This window comes from Rhipicephalus microplus, chromosome 4, assembly GCF_043290135.1.
Source record: "Rhipicephalus microplus isolate Deutch F79 chromosome 4, USDA_Rmic, whole genome shotgun sequence".
Lineage (NCBI taxonomy): Eukaryota > Metazoa > Arthropoda > Arachnida > Ixodida > Ixodidae > Rhipicephalus > Rhipicephalus microplus.
Genome location: NC_134703.1, coordinates 217,501,226 through 217,520,874, shown reverse-complemented (window position 1 = coordinate 217,520,874; position 19,649 = coordinate 217,501,226). Strand labels below are relative to the sequence as shown.

General features: G+C 48.4%; 1 protein-coding gene across 6 annotated transcripts in view; it reads right to left on the bottom strand.

Annotated features, from left to right (window-relative positions):
• LOC142814754 (uncharacterized) overlaps positions 1–19,649 on the bottom strand; it is a 208,763-nt gene that overhangs the window by 169,470 nt on the left and 19,644 nt on the right. For 3 of the 6 annotated variants that reach the window (XM_075894001.1, XM_075893997.1, XM_075893998.1), the window contains exon 1: positions 4,861–5,128. The exons of the other annotated variants lie outside the window; for them this stretch is intronic. The gene's annotated coding sequence lies outside the window, so the exon portion shown is untranslated. Of the gene's footprint in view, positions 1–4,860; positions 5,129–19,649 lie in introns of those variants that run through there. 6 annotated transcript variants of the gene reach the window in all.

Sequence of the window (19,649 nt, the reverse complement as noted above, 5' to 3'; positions counted from 1 at the left end):
GGTTGTGTAGTTAATGCGTTAGTGGACACCGGCGCAGACTATTCCATACTGAGCGGGAAACTGACAACGCAGCTGAAGAAAGTAATCACACCGTGGCATAACTCGCAGATTCGGACAGCTGGTGGCCATGTCGTTACTCTACTGGGCGCCTGCACAACTAGAGTACAGATTCAAGGGTACACTTTCGTAGCAAGCTGCCTTGTTCTACGTGAATGCTCCCGTGACGTCATTCTGGGAGTTGATCTTCTACAGGAAAATGGAGCTATCATTGATCTGCAAGAGCGCCGCGTCACGTTCTCAGCCCAGCGAGCAATCAACGTGCAGGATGACGGAATGCGTGTTGTGACGCTTCCTTCCCGAGCCAGTGTTCTAGTCGACGTAACATGCTGTGGTTTGAGCGATGGTGATGTGGTGGCCGAGACAAATTTAAAACACCTCCTGCAGCAAGGCACATGTGTAGCGAGAAGTGTAATACACGTTCGCGACGGCCGATCTGAAATGCTCGTTACCAACTTTAGCAACGAACATTGACACCTTTTTCGTGGCACTTCGATAGCGTTTGCCCACGAAGTAGCAAACGTAACCAACTGTCTCACGTCAGAAATAGTGGATAACGCAGACACATCAATGAGCAACATTGACATCAATCCTAATCTGTCCACCAATAACCAGACTGCGCTGCGAGCGCTCTTGTTCGAGTACAGGTCTTGCTTCGCAAGTTGCTCAAAGATCCGCCAGACGTCCATCACTCAACACAGGATCATCACGTACGAGGACGCACGCCCAATACACCAGCACCCCTACTGCATGTCGGCTAAAGAACGTGAAGCGATACGTACGCAAGTTTGCGAGATGCTTGACGATGGCGTTATCGAACCATCCAACAGCCCGTGGTCATCTCCAGTCGTGCTTGTCAAAAAGAAGGACGGGTTGCTACGCTTCTGCGTCGATTACCGAAAGCTTAACAACGTGACCAAAAAGGATGTTTACCCGCTACCGCGTATCGACGATTCGCTGGATAGACTTCGCCGTGCCCATTATTGCACTTCTCTCGATCTCAAAAGCGGGTACTGGCAAATCGAGGTAGATCAGCGAGACCGCGAAAAGACAGCCTTCGTGACTCCAGACGGCCTATAGCAATTTTGAGTACTCCCTTTCGGCTTGTGTTCAGCGCCGGCAACTTTCCAGCGAATGATGGACACTATCCTCACAGGGCTCAAGTGGCAGAGTTGTCTACCTTGATGATGTGGTGTTCTTCTCTGCCACGTTCGAGCAGCACCTTCAGCGCCTGCGCAGCGTGCTGGAGGCTATCCGATCGGCGGACCTCACTCTAAAGCCACAGAAGTGCCACTTCGGCTATGAAAAACTAAAATTTCTTGGACATGTAGCTAGCGCCGAAGGAGTCCGGCCCGATCCAGACAAGCTTGCCGCTGTTGCCGAATTACCAGCTCCTGTCGATAAGAAAGCCGTCCGGCGCTTCCTTAGTTTGTGCGCCTACTATAGCCGGTTCATTCATGGTTTTTCACAGATAGCAGAACCTCTGACTCGTCTTACAAGGGACGACACGCCGTTTGTCTGGGAAAACGAGCAACAAGCAGCTTTTGATGAACTGCGACAGCGCATGCAATCAGCACCCGTTCTCGCTCATTTCGACGATGATGCTGACACGGAGGTCCATACTGACGCTAGTAACGTTGGGCTTGGTGCAGTGCTCGTTCAGCGTCAAGAAGACATCGAAAGGGTGATAGCCTACGCCAGCCGCTCTCTATCCCGTGCTGAGGCAAATTATTCCACTATGGAGAAAGAGTGCCTCGCAGTCGTGTGGGCAATCACCAAGTTTCGCCCGTACCTTTATGGTCGTCCCTTCGAGGTAGTGACAGACCACCACGCCCTCTGCTGGTTGGCAAGCCTGCGCGACCCTTCAGGACGGCTAGCACGGTGGAGCTTGCGGCTGCAGGAATTTGACGTCACCATCGTCTATAAGTCCGGCCGTAAGCACGAAGACGCTGACACACTGTCACGCGCACCCCTTCATGTCGTCAGTCTGGAAGCAGAGGAAGACGAAGGCTTCCTGAGCGCCATTAGCTCATCAGACTTGAGTAAACGGCAGCGGCATGACGCAGAGATTCGTCCGATCATCGATCATTTAGAGGGCCGGGGCACAATCATACCACGTCCTTTATTCCGCTCATTGCCGTCGTTCTGCCTGCGAGACGGTGTGCTGTACAAGAAGAACGCTCGTTCGAACAACCGTGCCTACCTCCTGGTGGTTCCTCGAGATATTCGAGACGATGTCCTCTTCGCTTGCCATGACGAACCCACATCCGGTCATCTGGGCTACTCACGGACACTTGCCAGAGTGAGCGAGAGGTACTATTGGCCAGGACTTTCGGCAAGCGTCAAGAAGTACGTCAAGAGCTGTCGGGAATGTCAGCGCCGAAAGCAACCATCTGTTAAGCCAGCTGGTTTGCTTCAACCCATTGAAGCACCTTGCACGCCATTCGACCAAGTCGCCATGGACATTCTCGGGCCATTTCCCCTGTCTGCGGACCGCAACAAATGGGTGATCGTCGCGACCGACTATTTGACACGCTACGCTGAGACGCAGGCGATCCCATGAGCCATGGCTTCTGACGTAGCACAATTTTTCATGCGCCACATTGTGTTACGACACGGTGCTCCTTCCAGTGTAATAACTGACAGAGGGACGGCATTCACGGCGCATCTTATGGACGAGGTTTTCAAACTGAGCAACACCAGACACCGAAAGACAACTGCGTACCACCCCCAAACCAACGGACTTACCGAGCGACTGAATAAGACCATCGCAGACATGATCTCAATGTACATCGACGTACAGCACAAAACATGGGACGGGATCTTACCTTACGTGACCTTCGCGTATAATACCGCCGTGCAAGAGACCACGCGCTTCACGCCATTTCGGCTTCTCTACAGCCGCGAAGTGCAGACCATGCTGGACTTTATGCTACCGTGTCAAGACGAAGACGAGTTGGCAACTGACGCCGATGAATTCGCAGAGCGTGCTGAGGAAGCCCGGCAGCTCGCGCGACTACACATCGGCCAGCAACAGCAGGCAGACGCACGGCGCTATAACATCCGCCACAGTGAAGTATTTTACAAGCCCGGAGACCGAGTTTGGGTGTGGACGCCCGTCCGCCGCTGTGGCCTTAGTGAAAAGTTACTGAGCCGGTACTTTGGCCCATATAAAGTGTTACGCCGCGTCAGTGACGTGAACTACGAAGTGGTTCCGGACTCAACATCGCAGGCACGGAGTCGGACACGACCGAGGTCGGATGTCGTTCATGTGTTGCGCATGAAACCATTTATTGCGCGTTGTTCATAACTTTCTTCCTTGCCGTACACTGTTCTTTGTGTTATTTATTTATTTTTGTGAACTTGCTTCTTCGTTCACTGAATTTTCCTATATTGGCACGCTCGTTAATTTCTACTTTTACTTTATCCGAATTTCCAATTTCTTTTTTTTCCACGTGCCTATGCCGTAACATCGTGGTGGTGCTATGTACTTTTCTTTCCCCCTTTTGGGACTTTTTTTTTCTTTTCGAAAGGGGGGATAATGCCACCCACACGTAGTGGGTCGACTGCAAGAGCGGCTCTACCATCTGGAGGAAAGAAAGAAGATTGCGTGCCTCTTCTCGGCTCGAGAGCCAGCCACGACTGACGCATCCTCCTAGAGCTAGCTACCCGGTCGTTCAATAAATCCCCCAGTACTTGTGACTCATCGTGACAATATGTACTTGTGACTCATCGTGACAATATGATGCCCAGTCTTACATTTTGGCTGCAACACATGCTTTGATAACATGCAGTATGTATAGCAATAAAGTGTTTTTGTGCAACAAAAAAACTAGTAATATGCTTCACATAGCGAAAATACCTTTAACATCTGAAGTACTTAGCGAAGTTAAATGCCAAAGCGAGGCGATGGCAATAAAACTCTGAATAACAAGAATATTCTGCAAGTTAAACATGATGGAAACCATCTGAATAAGATGTGCTTGAACGTTAGCAGTTACGTTCAAACAAGCGTTTGCGCTGTTCAAGTAGGCAATTCGACCACACACAGAGACTAAAGGTCTGCTCAAACAAAAGAGCAGCTTCAGTGCTCTATCCGCTACATAGACACGGCTGTCAGCAGTGTTACGCTACGTTGCGGGTGAACGAAAATACCGGTGCAGACAAATTTAACGAAATTGAATGTATTAGCAAGTAGTCAAACTTCGCGAGGCGCACCTAACGCGAAGCAATATGCTGTGTTGTCAACCGATGCATCAACCCGAGTTATCACGGTAGTGTTACCGCACAAAACGAAAAAGAACCGAAAAGAACGACATGGACACCACGTCCTTGTTTTCCGTACTCGGTCTTTTTGTGCAATAAGAAAAAAAAGTGAATGAACTACCAACATGCCCAAGCATATGCGTCTTACATACGGGTGATGCTTAGAGCTAACAGGCGCCGTCCCCACACACGTATTAATTAACAAACTAAAATTGATGAGCAGCACGAGCGGGCCCCGTTAAAAACGGCTGCCAACAAAGGGCACCGCAGAAATCTGTTCAAAAGTTCTTCGCTAAACCTCAGCGGCGCACGCTCACCCTGCTTTGTACTCCAAACAATCTAAACGAACAAAAAAAAAACGCCCACAATCACACTTCGCCATCATCCCCGTGAAACAGTTCGGACAAATATTCTCGCAAAGTAAACAAATGCTGATTTGTCATCAACTAGTTGAAAACAAAATTGTTTGAAGGCGTTGTTCTCGTGCTCACGCAGTTAACAAAGCGCTAAACGGAACAATGTGAGAGCGGTACTCACTATTTCACTTCGAGTGCTCCACAATATGAATCCAAAGGTCCAGTCTTCAGGATGGTACACCTCCGCAATAATCAGCACTGACAGAACACACTGGTGGGCCATAGAGCGCAGGCACATTTCAAACTAAACACCGAATAATAAACTCTACCGATCGAGAAGCCACGCGCACCACACGCACACACACGGGAGGGTTTTCCGCCAGCGCACGCAGCGACATGTAAGACGATGTCGACCCCTTTCCTGCGCTGTGCGCCCGGCGCGCAGCAATACCGAGCAGCCAAGGTTGTCTAGACGACGAGACTTCATGGCATCGGCGCGCTTTCAAACCGGCTAGATGCGTTTAACGCTAGCTCCGGCCCTCTGCTGATAGCGTGGGCGCTGCTTTTTTTTTTTTGCGGCAGCAATCTGTTGCGTTATACTCGTTATTTAACAGTGCATCTGAATCGCAGTGAACTTTGTAACGGTGCAGTGCGGCCAGCACGAGCTACTGGTCAGAACGCGCATTTGTAATATTCAGGAGCAATGTTTAGTGCACCTTCAACGACCTAATGTAGTGAATTTGGTAAAAAAGCTAAGCTGATGCTTTTTGCTTATCTCTATGGTTCTTTAGGGACTGCACATTGAAGGTGATTCAGGCGATATTTTATCAGCACTTTCATTTCGGTAAAGACATTGCAACATTGCATGCATCGGCCGTCACTTTATTCCTCTAGAACTTATTGCCACGTGCGTACTGCTAGGAAGATGAAGACGACAGCGCATACGCGCATCTGCACGCTTTTATGCAGCAAGCAATAACAAGAAAGAAGAGGAATGCTCAGGCACGCAGTAAATAAAAATACTGGCAAAGCTGAAGGTTCATCATCATCATCATTACTGACCTGCTGCTACTTCCTCAACCTGTTAATTACTATTTCTGTCTTCAGTTGCGGCAATACATTTGTACTTAGCTTGCAGTCCTTGGAACAAGACCACGGCTGAAAATAGTTCATCAATGTTGTTTTCTCACTACCTACAAAGTCAAGGCTTTGACCGAAGCACGTCTGCTGGGGAAGTTAAATAAATTAAAAGAATGGGATCCACAAAAAAACGGAGTAAGAGAACTAGAGAATGCGTTTCGGCTCCTCTGAGGAGAGCTTTGTTCGCAGTTTAGTCCACAAGGCTCCCGTCACTGTGAGCAAGGCTGCGTCAAGGTCACCGAAATGTCCCTATTCTGCATTTTTCTTTATGGTCGGTGTCCTCTGCCTAATTTCCATGACGCACTTTTAAGGACACATGAAGAGGAACATTCGCTACAGTAATTAAATAAAACGTGCCTGCTAAAAATACATGACGTCAATGTTCGTTCTTAAGGGACCTGATGGCCTGCTGACGTGGTGGTTATGGCTAAACAACTCTGTTGTTGTTGTTGTTTTTTTTTCGCAGGTGGCGGACGTTTTATCTCCAGCTTTAAAAGCTTCGATCTTATGGGGGTCGGGGGGAACGGGGAGTGGTCTATGCATGGCTACACCAATGTGCGCCACATTACCTTGTTCAGGCAAGTCAGTGCATTTTGTGAGTGTTGACTAATCACGCAAATGACACAGATGAACGAAACGGGTACAGGAGAATCGGCCCTTACTCTATTGAACAAGCGTCGCTCCTATCGTATCTTCCATCTTATAATACTTTGCGTGCTTTATAGATGAAAACTGCGTTTCGCTCATATTACTTTCTGCTTCAATTTATTACTAGACTCGTAAGCAGCTAGTAGTGGGAGCCTTGCTTGTATCAATATGATTAACGTATACTACCAGTATAAGCAAAACGGCCTGAAAATGTCGTGCATTTGTAGCCTTGTAGGCACATGTGCTCAGATTTGGGTGCACGTTAAAGAACCCCAGGTGGTCGAAATTTCCGGCGCCCTCCACTACAGGGTCTCTCATAATTGTATGGTGGTTTTGGGTAGTTAAACCCCACATATCAATCAATTATTTGTAGCCTTGTTCATGACACCCCAAGTGTTAAGGGTGTAAATAGGGTAATTTGAGGGTGTTTTAATTACGAACACCTCAAAAATTTAAAATGGGGCGTAAAAAGGGTGTTAATATGGGCGATTTTATTGCGTACACCCGTTTTACACCTTTTAGGGTGTACATTTTTTTAGAGTGTAGGGTGCGGCGAGGTGTCTTACCTAGGACACGTTGTGGGGCGTGGCCGGCGTAGACCTTCAGAAATTAAGGTAGCCGCCATCGGGAACTACCCACGACCAACCACAAAATCTGAGATAAGGCCATTCGTGGGCCGAGCTGGATACTATCAGCATTACGTGCAAAACTACTCAAGCATTGCCAGCCCTCTAACCGACGCACTTCTAAAGTCCAAGCAAAAAGCCTGTTTTCATAGCACCCGATTTCTCCAAGAGATTTGCGATTCAATGCGACGCGAGTGATCTCGGCATGGGAGCTGTATTGTGCCAGGAAGACAGTGCTAGTAATGAAAGGCCACTTTTGTATTTAGGTCGAAAACTCAGCTGCAAGGAAGAGGCATACAGTACCTCTGAAAAGGAATGCACTTGCCTCGTGTGGGCCGTTCAAAAGCTAGCCTGTTATGTCTCCGGTTCGAGGTTTGTGGTCGAAACGGAACACTGTTTCCTAACCTCGATTGATTTGTGGGGTTTAACGTCCCAAAACCACCATTTGATTATGAGAGACGCCGTAGTGGAGGGCTCCGGAAATTTTGACCACCTGGGGTTCTTTAACGTGCACCCAAATCTGAGTACACGGGCCTCTAACATTTCCGCCTCCATCGGAAATGCAGCCGCCGCAGCCGGGAATCGAACCCGCGACCTGCGGGTCAGCAGCCGAGTACCTTAGCGACTAGACCATTGCGGCGGGGTGTTTCCTAACCTCGTTAAATAACATGCCGCCTAAAAGTGGCTGGACACTGAGGTAGAGCATGATACTCCAACAGCACAACTTTGACGTTCCCTACAAAAAAATGAAAGCTAAACGCTAATACAGACACAGTAAGCCGTGCGTTTTAGCTAGTACCTTCTCCACCTTTCGGTTTCTCGCTGGCGATTCAGGGCAAAATTTTGACCTCATCACGGCCTTAGCTGAGCGCTTTCGTCCAGAGTGATTTAAGGGGCCAACTTTATGTTGTATTCTATTTCATTACGATGTTGTACGTGTAAAAATTTAGGTTCTCATTTTGAGAGTCTTATGTCCCACACGTGCCTCCTGATGTAGAGGGAACGAAATTCCGATAGATACGTAGCTAGGTATATGTTGTACAATACTTTGTCTGCTGTTCTGTCAGGTGACTGAGGGCACTTGCTTGTGTCATGTGTTGTCTGTTGTCGAACCGTTCTTGACAAGTTGCAGAACCATCGACAAGTGCTGAGAACAAAAAAATTCCGTCATATCCACGAAGTGAATGATGATGAGTGGGCGAAGCTCCGGAGGTAAACCTGGTAAACCATGAATCCTCTGTACATTTTGCCCACTCAATTTTATTACATCGCTCCCCCTAGCGTACGTCGCCGCACTAAATCGAATGATTGCCTTCAACCAATGACACGCGCCATATGTGACATCATTCCTATTTTATAAGATCTCGCGTCTTTCATCAACTACAAGTACCGCTTTCTAGTTTATAACATCTTGCATCTTTTCATCATCAGCTACAAGTACCACCATCTAGTAAACACTACAAGATCTAAACGAGAGGTGGCTACATACAGGAGACGGTACCGCCATCTAGTGAACACTGCAGGAACTAAACTAGAGGTGGCTACATACAGGGGACGGTACCGCCATCTGGTGAACACTGCAAGAACTAAACTAGAGGTGGCTACATACAGGCTACAGGGGACGCACAGCCCACGCCCTAAGGAGCTTCGCCCCTAAAATCGTCAGAAGAGACGAGTGAAGCTGGCCGACAAGTTGTGGCGACAAACCAGAGGAGCTGGGATTGATTTGTTCACGGAACTGAGCGTAGAGCTACATTCTCCCCACGGCCCTGGAGGCAAACGAGCGCGCCCGACATCCGAGCCACGTGGAAGCAGCTCGTCTTTCCGGCACATGTCTGGCGGCGGGGGGAGGGGGGTTGTTATACTTGGGAATCCACACCGAACGTCAATGCCTCTGCAAAGGCAATCTGTGTCAAGGCCAGCGGTCGAGCCCGCCTGACGCGATAAACTCAATGACGTCATCAAGCGGCGGCACCGGTCTGTCACGCAACGCACAGCGAGCTCCCTCAGCCCACGAGTCCCTTGAAGCAACCGGCGCCTTCCAGTCTGGCGAGTCTTACGCAATGCGTGGCAACGTCACTCGTTCCTTGGGTGCAACCACGCGCAGCGGCTCCGGATTTGATGAGCACGACGCGGCACAGCGGCGGGCCCCATCGGAGAATTCTGACATCACGGCCAGCGGCGCTTCTAGTTGGACGTTGGGGACTCAAAGGATTCACCCGGTGCCAATAAAAAAAGCCCTGCCGCGCGTCGCCAGCAGTAGACCTATGTGTCAGAGAAGCCTCTCGGTTACTTCGAGCCCCTTTCGTTGTCGGCGCGGTCGGTGTCCTTGGCAGCGGCGAGTTTCGTGGCGCCCTTCATAACCTCGTCGGCGGTGCGCTTCGTAACAGTGGTTCCCAGCTGCGAGAGAAGACATCTCGGCTCTTCGAGTCCCTAAGCTGTCGGCTCTAGTGCCGAATTTGTAAGGCCTCTATTTCTATGCTGTACATAAACCTTGCCTTAACTCACCGTCGCCTCGTCCACTCGTCTATCAGCTCTGTGCAGAAGCAGTCGTGAGCTGAGTAACACACACTACCAAACCTTGGCGGCGCAGTTCGGAGCAGTGGCGCCTTCAGGACCGTGTTGGCGTCGCGCTTTCGTAACAGCATCAAGTCTGCCAGTACGAGACCCTCGTTAATGGATAAGGGAAAGAACTGTATGCCTAAGGGCTCGTTTTTTCCTGTTTTTACACAATATAATGAGACCTAAGATGCAATAATGCCAAGGAATGTATAGGCGCAGTTATTAAAACTAATGTAATGTAATTAAAAAGAAACAAAAGTGGGTTAAAAAATAACTTTTAGTGAGCAGGAATCAAACTTACGGCCTTCGAATAACGCGTTCGATGCTCTACCACTGAGCTATCACGGCGACTATACCTTCAGCCACTTTATTGAGTTTGTATGTGAATTCAAACGTGAGAGTGTCAGTCAGCGCCATCTGTAGCCATGGCGGCGAGTGTGGCACACTCTTTTATGAGCCTGTGTGGCATCACGTAGCACTTGAACTCAATACGAGCTGGTAGCTGACCGACAGTCCCTCGTATAAAACATAAAGCACCAAGCCTGCCAGTAAGAGACGCTCGTTAATGATTGAGGGAAAGAAGTGCATACCTAAGGGCTCGTTTTTCCGTGTATTAACACATTAAAATGAGATTTAACAGACAATAATGCCAAGGAATGTATAGGGAAAGTTACAATTACCAATGTAAAATAAATGGGAAAACAAAAGTGGTGAAAAAATAACCTGCCTTGAGCAGCAATCAAACCTACGACCTTCGAATAACGCTTTCCACGCTCTTCCACTGAGCTACCATGGTGACTTTAGTCCCAGCCGCTTTATTTGGTATATAAGTGAAATAAATGTGGGAGTGTCAGTCACGTCATCTTGTGCCATGGTGGTGACTGTGCCAAACATTTTATGAGCCTGTGTGGCGTCACGTAGCACGTTAACTTATTACGAGCTGGTAGCTGACCGACAGTCCCTCGTATAAAACATAAGGCACCAAGTCTGCCAGTAAAAGACCCTTGTTAATGATTGGCAGAAAGAAGTGTATAACTAAGGGCTCGTTTTTCCGTGTTTTGACACATTATAATGAGATTTAACAGACAATAACGCCAAGGAATATATGGGGGAAGTTATTAGAACCAATGTATTGTAAATAAGAAGAAATAAAAGTGGGTGAAAAAATAACTTGCCGTGAGCAGAAATCGAACCTACAACCTTCGATTAACGTGTTCGATGCTCTACCACTCTGCTATCATGGCAGCTATCCCACCAGTCACTTTGCTGGGTTTATATGTGAATTGAAATGCTGGAGTGTCAGCGCCACCTGTAGCCATGGCGGCAAGTGTACCGCACTCTTTTATGAGCCTGCATGGCTTCACCTAGCACGTGAACTTATTACGAGCAGGCAGCTGACCAATAGTCTCTCGTGTACAAGCTAACGGCACCAAGTCCGCCAATACGAGACCCTCGTTAAGGAATAAGGAAAGGAAGTGTAAATAAGGGGCTCATTTTTTGTGTTTTGACACAATATAAAGCGATCTAACAGACAATATTGCCAAGGAATGTATAAGGGAAGGTATTAGAACCAATGTAATGTAAATAGGCAGAAAGAAAGTGGGCGAAAAGATAACTTGCCGTGAACAGGAATTGAACCTACGACCTCCGAATAACGCGTTCGATGCTCTACAACTGTGCTATCATGGCGGCTATTCCCCCGCCACTTTATTGGGTTTATATGTGAATATAAACGTTGAATGGATGGATGGATGGATGGATGGATGGATGGATGGATGGATGGATGGATGGATGGATGGATGGATGGATGGATGGATGGATGGATGGATGGATGGATGGATGGATGGATGGATGGATGGATGGATGTGGCTGTACCCTTTAGATCGGGCGGCGGCTAACGCCACCTAGCCGTAATACTTAGTGAACGAACCATTACATTTATCTTTTTTTTCCCTTTAAATAATGAAGTTGAGGATTCGTACTTCGCAGTGAAGGGTTTAATTTTCACTCGTGCCTTGACTTTAGCCACCAATCAGATAACCTCCTTCTAGTTAAGTCTACCCGCTTAAAGTCTATTTTGCCCTCGCTGTCCCTAAATCCCAGTGCTTTGAAAAACTCTGCGCCATCATCCTGAACTATAGGGTGAAGCCCTTTACAGAACATTATCAAGTGTTCGGCAGTTTCTTCTTCCTCTCCACACGCACTGCATACTGTGTCGACCCCTTCGTATTTGGCCCGATATGTCTTGGTTCGCAGTACTCCCGTCCTGGCCTCAAACAGTAGAGAACTACCCCGCGTATTATCATAGATCCTTTCCTTGGCAATTTCCTGCTTAAAAGTTCGATAGATCTCTAGTGCGGACTTCTTAATCATGCCCATTCTCCACATGTCAGTCTCCGTTTCCTTCACTTTTTTCTTAACCGATAGTTCTTTTTGGTTTGTCCACCTGCTGTTTTCTAAGTATTTACCAGTCAACTTCCTGGTTCCCTTCCTCCATTTTGTATCGAAATTCTTCATGTACAAGTAGCTGAAAACCTTCCTAGCCCAACGCTCTTCCCCCGTTTTTCTCAATCGCTTCTCAAATTTTATCTTGCTGCTAGCTTCCCTGCCCTCAAATGATGTCCATCCCATATCACCTTGTACTCCCTGATTCGGTGTATTCCCGTGAGCTCCTAAAGCAAGCCTACCTATTCCACGTTGCTTAATTTCAAATCTTGCTTGAACTTCTGATCTCATGCACAAGACCGCATTGCTGAACGTCAGCCCAGGAACCATGACCCCTTTCCATATTCCTCTCACAACATCATACCTATCGTAATTCCACAGTACCCTATTTTTCATGACTGCTGCATTACTGCTACCTTTAGTCGTCACGTATCTTTCGTGTTCCCTCAGATACTCGGTCCCATTGCTTATCCATACGCCCAGATATTTGTATTTATCTGTTATCTCTAGCGTGACCTCCTGTATTCTAAGCTCACTACCTTCGTTGTCATTGAAAATCATGACTGCTGATTTTTCCCTACTGAATCTAAAATCTAACCTATCTCCCTCATTACTGCAGATGTCCATCAATCTCTGCAAATCTTCCTTGTTGTTGGCCATTAGCACTATATCATCTGCGTACATTAATGCTGGTAGTGCCTGATCAATAAGTTTTCCTTGTTTGACTAAAGAGAGGTCGAAGCCCAGTCCAATTCCCTCTAATTTTGCCTCTAATCTTTGTAGGTACATCATGAATAATAAGGGTGAAAGGGGGCACCCCTGCCTAAGCCCCCGTTTTACCTCTGCAGGCTTGGATACCTGTTTTTCCCACTTTATAACTACCTTGTTACCTTTATAGACATCCTTTAAAAGATTAGTGACTACATGTTCCACGCCTAGTCTGTCCAGTATTCCCCACAATTCCTCTTGAACCACACTATCGTACGCTCCCTTAATATCCAAAAATGCTAGCCACAGGAGCCTGTGTTCTTTTTCTGCTATTTCGATGCACTGCGTCAGTAAGAACAGATTGTCTTCCAACCTCCTGTGTTTCCGAAACCCATTCTGCAGTTCCCCCAGCACCCCCTCATCCTCTATCCACGCCTGCAGTCTTTCCTTTATAATCTGCATCGCCAGCCTGTAGACCACTGATGTCACTGTTATAGGACGGTAGTTGTTTATGTCAGCTTTGTCCCCCTTTCCTTTATAGATCATGCTCATCCTGCTAAGTTTCCATCCATCGGGAACTTCACCATCGATTATTATTGTACTCACTGCCTCTCTCAAAGCCTGCTTAGACTTCGGACCTAATGTTTTTATCAGCCTAATTGGAATGCCATCTGGGCCTGTTGATGTACTTCTAGGAACCCTTTTCTCAGCTCTTTCCCACTCTTGTTGTGAAAATGGAGCCATTGCACCACTTGATTCGTCTTTGTCTATTGTGGTGCATAAAGTACTTCTTTGTTGAAATTTTTCTGTCAGCCTTGTTCTTATATATTCAATAGCTTCGTCCCCTTCTAGCCTAGCACCTTGGGCTGTAGTTATAAAGTTCTGCTCTAGGCTCGTCTCATTTCTTAGGGAGTTTAGATGGTTCCGAAATTTCGCAGCTGCCTTTCTATCTTTTTCATGTACTTCTGCCAGCCACTGAGCTCCCTTCCTTCTAATCTTTTCATTGATCAGAAGGGATGTATCTTTTCTACAGCTTAGAAAGGTGGCCCATTTTCTTTCCACATCATCTGTCGGTTCACCCCGCAGCTTAGCATGTCTGTGTTCCCTAGAGACTTCCTGGCGTTTTGCTATGGCTCTCTTAACTTCCTCATCCCACCAACTTTTGGGTTTGTGTCTTCTTTTCCGGGTTGACTTGTCACGCGTCTTAGCAAGCTCTATCTCAAATAGTCTAATTTGATTCGTGTCAACTCGACAGTAATATGGCTAATGCGGGAACGCAAACCCAAGAAACATCAATGCTGCCTCCTTTATGGTTCTTCAACGCCCCGCGAGCCCCGAAGCCATTCCACGTGTGAGTGTCAGTCAGCGCCACCTGTAGCCATGGCGGCGAGTGTGGCACAATCTTTCATGAGTCTGTATGGCGTCACAAACCACATTATCTTATTACGAGCTGACAGCTGACCAATAGCCCCTCGTATGCAACCTAACGGCACCAAGGCTGCCAGTACGAGACCTTCAACGAGAGTCTCGCACTGGCAGACTTGGAGCCGTTAGGTTGTATACGAGGGACTATTGGTCAGATGCTAGCTCGTAAAAAGTTCACGCAACACGTGACGCCATACAAGCTCATAAAAGAGCGTGTCACGCTCGCCGCCATGGCTACAGGTGGCGCTGGCTGACACTTCCACGTTTAAATTCACATATAAACCCAATAAAGTGTCGGGGGGTGGATTTCCGCCGTGATCAACGTTACTAGATTCTTCTTCAGTTTGTAAAATCTGCTGGGACGAGGCGGCGAAACGTGCCCCCTTTCGTTTTCCGCTCTCTAGGTAACGCTTCCGATGCCATTTGACCGGTCGCCGCGACGGAATGGATCCTATGCACAGTGTAAAACTGAGTTCTTGTGGTTAATTTGGCGTTGCTGGCGTTGTTTTCCGTGATATTGTACTAACGTTGTTATGAGTGGGCAATTAAAGCACCAGTTGTGTGGCTAATTCGGTGCCACATGGCTTAGATGCGACTGCAATGCCTCAATCTTGCAAGCATTGTGTTATTTAGCCGTATTGCGTTTTTGTTCTTCAAAACGCAACCGTATATATTCTAAAAAACCGGTGTAGTGGGCTCAAGGGTGGATGCTGGAGGACTATGCACTTGAATAAAGGTGCATGTTATAGAAACCACGGACTTGTTGCCGTTAGGTTGTAAACAAGGGACTATTGGTCAGCTGCCAGCTCGTAATAAGCTCACGTGCTACGTGACGCCATACAGGCTCATAAAATTATGTGCCACACTCACCGCCATGGCTACAGGTAGCACTGACTGACCATCCCACGTTTAAATTCACATATAAACCCAATAAAGTGACTGGAGGGATAGCCAGCATGATAGCTCGGTGGTAGAGCATCGAAAGCGTTATTCGAAGGTCGTTTGTTTTATTTCTGCTCACAGCAAGTCATTTTTTCACCCACTGTTCTTCTTATTTACATTACATTAGTTCTGAAAACTTTCCCTATACATTTTCTGGCATTATTATCTGTTAGACCTCGTTAATATTGTGTCAAAACGTGGAGAAACGAGCCCTTAGGTATACACTTCTTTCCCTTATATATATATATATATATATATATATATATATATATATATATATATATATATATATATATATATATATATATATATATTGCCACAGGCATGGAACGAGGTTTAGCTATGCCAGCAAGGTCCCGACATTAGTCGCGACTTGGAAGAACCAGCTGACCTACGGCGTAGCAGGCGACAACTAGGCCTACCTTTTGAATTCAGACGATTTCCACAACTCGACAGTAATATGGCTAGTGCGGGAACGCAAACCCAAGAAACATCAATGCTGCCTCCTTTATGGTTCTTCAACGCCCCGCGAGCCCCGAAGCCGTTCCACGGGGACCCTTACGAGGACGTCGACGACTGGCTTGACGACTACAACTGTTGCGGCAGTGTCAACGAGTGGAACTAGCAGCGAAAGCTTCGGTATGTCTACTTTTATCTCGAGCACTCTGCACGCACTTGGTTCGAAAACCATGAAGCCACTATGACAACCTGGCCAGAGTTTTGCAACCAGTTGCGGAATACCTTCCGAAGCTCTGACCGAAAGGAGCAAGCGGAACGGCTCCTAAATTCTCAAAACCAGCGTCCGAACGAGACTGTTGCCATGTTCGTTGAGGACATGTCGCGGCTGTTCAGGCGAGCTGACTCCTCAATTACGGAAGAGAAGAAGATGCGCCTACTAATGCGGGGAGTGAAAAAGCAGCTGTTCGCGGGACTAGTGTGGAACCCTCCCAGCACTGTAGAGAATTCCCTCCGTGAAGCCACGACAATGGAGAGAATGCTAAGGCAGCGTTCGTACCAGAATGAGCGTCCTGGAAGTCTTACGTCAGTGTCGTCGGCCCTGCCAACACCTGACGTCACGACTGTAAGAGACCTGACGGAGCTGGTGCACAGTATTGTGTGCGAGGATTTGCAAAAAGCTGCACGTGAGGTCTTCTCCGCCCCATGTTGCTGCTCTAACGGATGTCATTCGCGAAGAGCTCCGGCAGCTGGTGCACCCCATGACGACTCTGCGTGCAGCCGAAGTCCAACCAATGACGGCCCCGCGGCCAGCCGAAGCTCCGCTATTAACCTACGCGGAAGCAGTACGTACTCCTGCACTGGCTGTTGGCTATCCGTCCCGTCCGTCCACCCTGCAGACGGCGCCGTCATTCTACCCAGGACCACCGCAGTACGGGAACCCACCCCTTACACGGAAATCCAGTGTATGGCGTGCTCCCGACAACCGGCCTCTTTGTTATCTCTGTGGTGAACCAGGTCACATCTACCGTGAGTGCGCATACAGGCACATGGGTCTTCCTGGCTTTCATCCGGATGCTCGTCGACCCAGAGATGGTGAGCGTCCCCGTGCTATCGCTGAATACTTGGCAAGCCAACGATCCTGAACCCTTCCGCGTCACCAATCCCGCTCACCGTCTCCACGGCGTTCCTCGTCACCTGGCCAACAATCAACCTTTGCCGACGTCCTTGCAGGAAGATCGCCTAGATCCACAAGCCCGCGCCGGGGAAACTAAGAACAGCGACCTCTGGGGGTGAGGCCGGTGTTTATCGGCCGTTACAAGACCCTCCCCCGATCTGCCTGCCGACATCCGACGACATCCTTTCACTGACGTGTGCCATCGACGACAAACGTGTCTCTGCTCGTATCGCTGTCCTTGTCGACAACCACCCGCTGACCGCTCTGGTAGATACGGGTGCCGATTATTCTGTTATAAGCGCTGACCTCGCTGCACAGTTAAGAAAGGTAACGGCACCTTGGGGACATGGAATCAACCTCCGGACTTCGGGAGGTCACCTATTGACACCGCTGGGAATGTGCACTGCCCGCCTCCGAATTCGTGAGTCGACGTACATTGTTTCCTTCGTTGTATTGCGCAAATGCTCCCAAAACCTGATTCTCGGAATGAATTTTCTGCGCGAGCATGGAGCCATTATTAACCTTCGTGACCTGCTCATAACGTTATCTAACGACCATACAGCCCTACGAAAAGATGCAGTTCCGCAGACCACAACACTTTGAATTGCTGACGACACCATCGCACTTCCACCGCGAGCCAGTATGTTGGTAACTGTGGAGAGCGACTGTGACAACAAGAGTAGTGGCATTGCGGAAACTAACCTCTCGGTGCTCTTGGCTCGGCAGATTTGTGTCGCGCGTGCTATCGTCCAACTGAAACATCGGAGAACTCAACTTCTGATCACGAATTTCGGCGGCCAGTACCAACACTTGGCAAAGCGAACAGTGATCGCGAACTTTGAAGCCATTGATGACGAAGAATGTTCCACTATCGCTCTGATTGCCACTGCGGCTGAAGGTAACACTGCATCAGCCAGTACAGTTGACGTGAATTCCCAGCTATTCTCTGCACAGCAGCAGCAGATACGCATAATTTTACGTACGTATAGTGACTGCTTTGCGTCTACCTCCAAAATCAAGCAGACCCCAACCGTGAAGGACCGCATTATAAGGGACCCTACCGAACGGCCTGTACGACAGCACGCCTACCGCGTGTCGCAAAAAGAACAAGAGGCAATACGTTTTCAAGTGAAACAGATGCTTGACGACGACGTCATCCAACCCTCGAACAGTCCATGCACGTCACCCGTCGTACTGGTTGAAAAGAAAGACGGCACTCTTTGATTTTGCGTCGATTACCGGAAGCTCAACAAAGTGACGAAGAGAGACGTCTACCCTCTCCCACGCATAGATGATTCACTGGATCGACTTCGACATGCCCGATATTTTTCATCGATGGATTTACGCATTGGCTACTGGCAGATCGAGGTCGATGAACGCGACAGGGAAAAACAGCATTCATAACTCCCGATGGTCTCTACGAATTCAAAGTGTTACCATTTGGATTGTGCTCTGCAGCGGCCACGTTCCAAAGTATGATGGACACCGTCCTGTCCGGTCTGAAGTGGGAATCCTGCCTCGTGTATTTAGACGACGTCCTTGTTTTTTCCAAAACATTTGAGCAACATTTATAACGACTTCAGTCCGTCTTCGTCGCTATTCGATCCGCAGGCCTATCGCCAAAACCGGAGAAGTGTCATTTCGGCTAAGAAGAACTAAAGTTCCTCGGCCACCTTATCAGTCACGATGGCATTAGACCAGACTCAGAAATGATCATGGCCGTTGCTGCATTTCCTCCAGCATCGAACAAACGGGATTTGCGTCGGTTTTTGGGTCTCTGCGTCTACTACAGGTGCTTTGTCCAGAGCTTTGGCAACATCGCTGAACCCCTTACCGTTTAACGACGGAGGATACTCCTTTTGTGTGGAGTACAGACCAGAGAGCCGCTTTTTCCAAGCTTCAACAGTGCCTCCAGAGTGAACCGTTTCTAGGGCACTTTGATGAAGATGCCGCCACCGAACTTCACATTGACGCAAGCAACATCGGTCTTGGTGCAGTGCTCATCCAGTGGCAAGACGGCACTGAACGTCCCATCGCTTATGCTAGTCGCATTCTCTCATCTGCGAAAACAAACTACTCGACCACGGAGAATGAATGTCTTGCTGTTATTTGGGCAATAAGAAAGTTCCGACCGTATCTGTATGGCCGTCCATTCAGAGTAGTTACGGACCATGATGCCCTCTGTTGGTTGGCGAATCTCAAGGACCCTTCAGGGCGCCTCACGAGGTGGAGCTTGCGCCTTCAAGAATTTGAGGTTACAGTCGTCTACAAGTCGGGCCGCAGGCACACTGATGCTGATTGCCTTTCGCGCGCGCCCCTCGCGAGGACATCGAGTGACGATGATACCGATGGCCATTTTCTTTGTGCAGTCAGTGAATCTGACTTGGCCCAACAACACTGGAATGATTCAGAGATCCGACAACTAATCAAATACCTTCAAGGTCACAGCTCGAGTCCACCATCGGCATTTGCATGTTCAGAGTCATTTTGTCTCCGAAACAACATCGTCTACAAAAAGAACTTCGAACCTTATGCGACTGAATACCTCCTCGTCGTTCCACCAGGGCTACGTACTGACATTTTATCTGCCTGTCACGACGAGCCTTCCTCTGGCCACTTAGGATTCGCACATACCCTTGCCTGGATTCGGACTCGCTACTACTGGCCAAAGCTCACCCAGGATATGTCAAGCATTACGTTAAAATTTGCAATCATTGCCAGCGCCGTAAAGCCCCACCTGTGCGCCCTGCTGGTTTATTGCAGCCTGTTACACCCCCGTGACAACCGTTTGAACGAATCGGCATGGACTTGCTTGGGCCCTTCCCGAAGTCACATGATGGC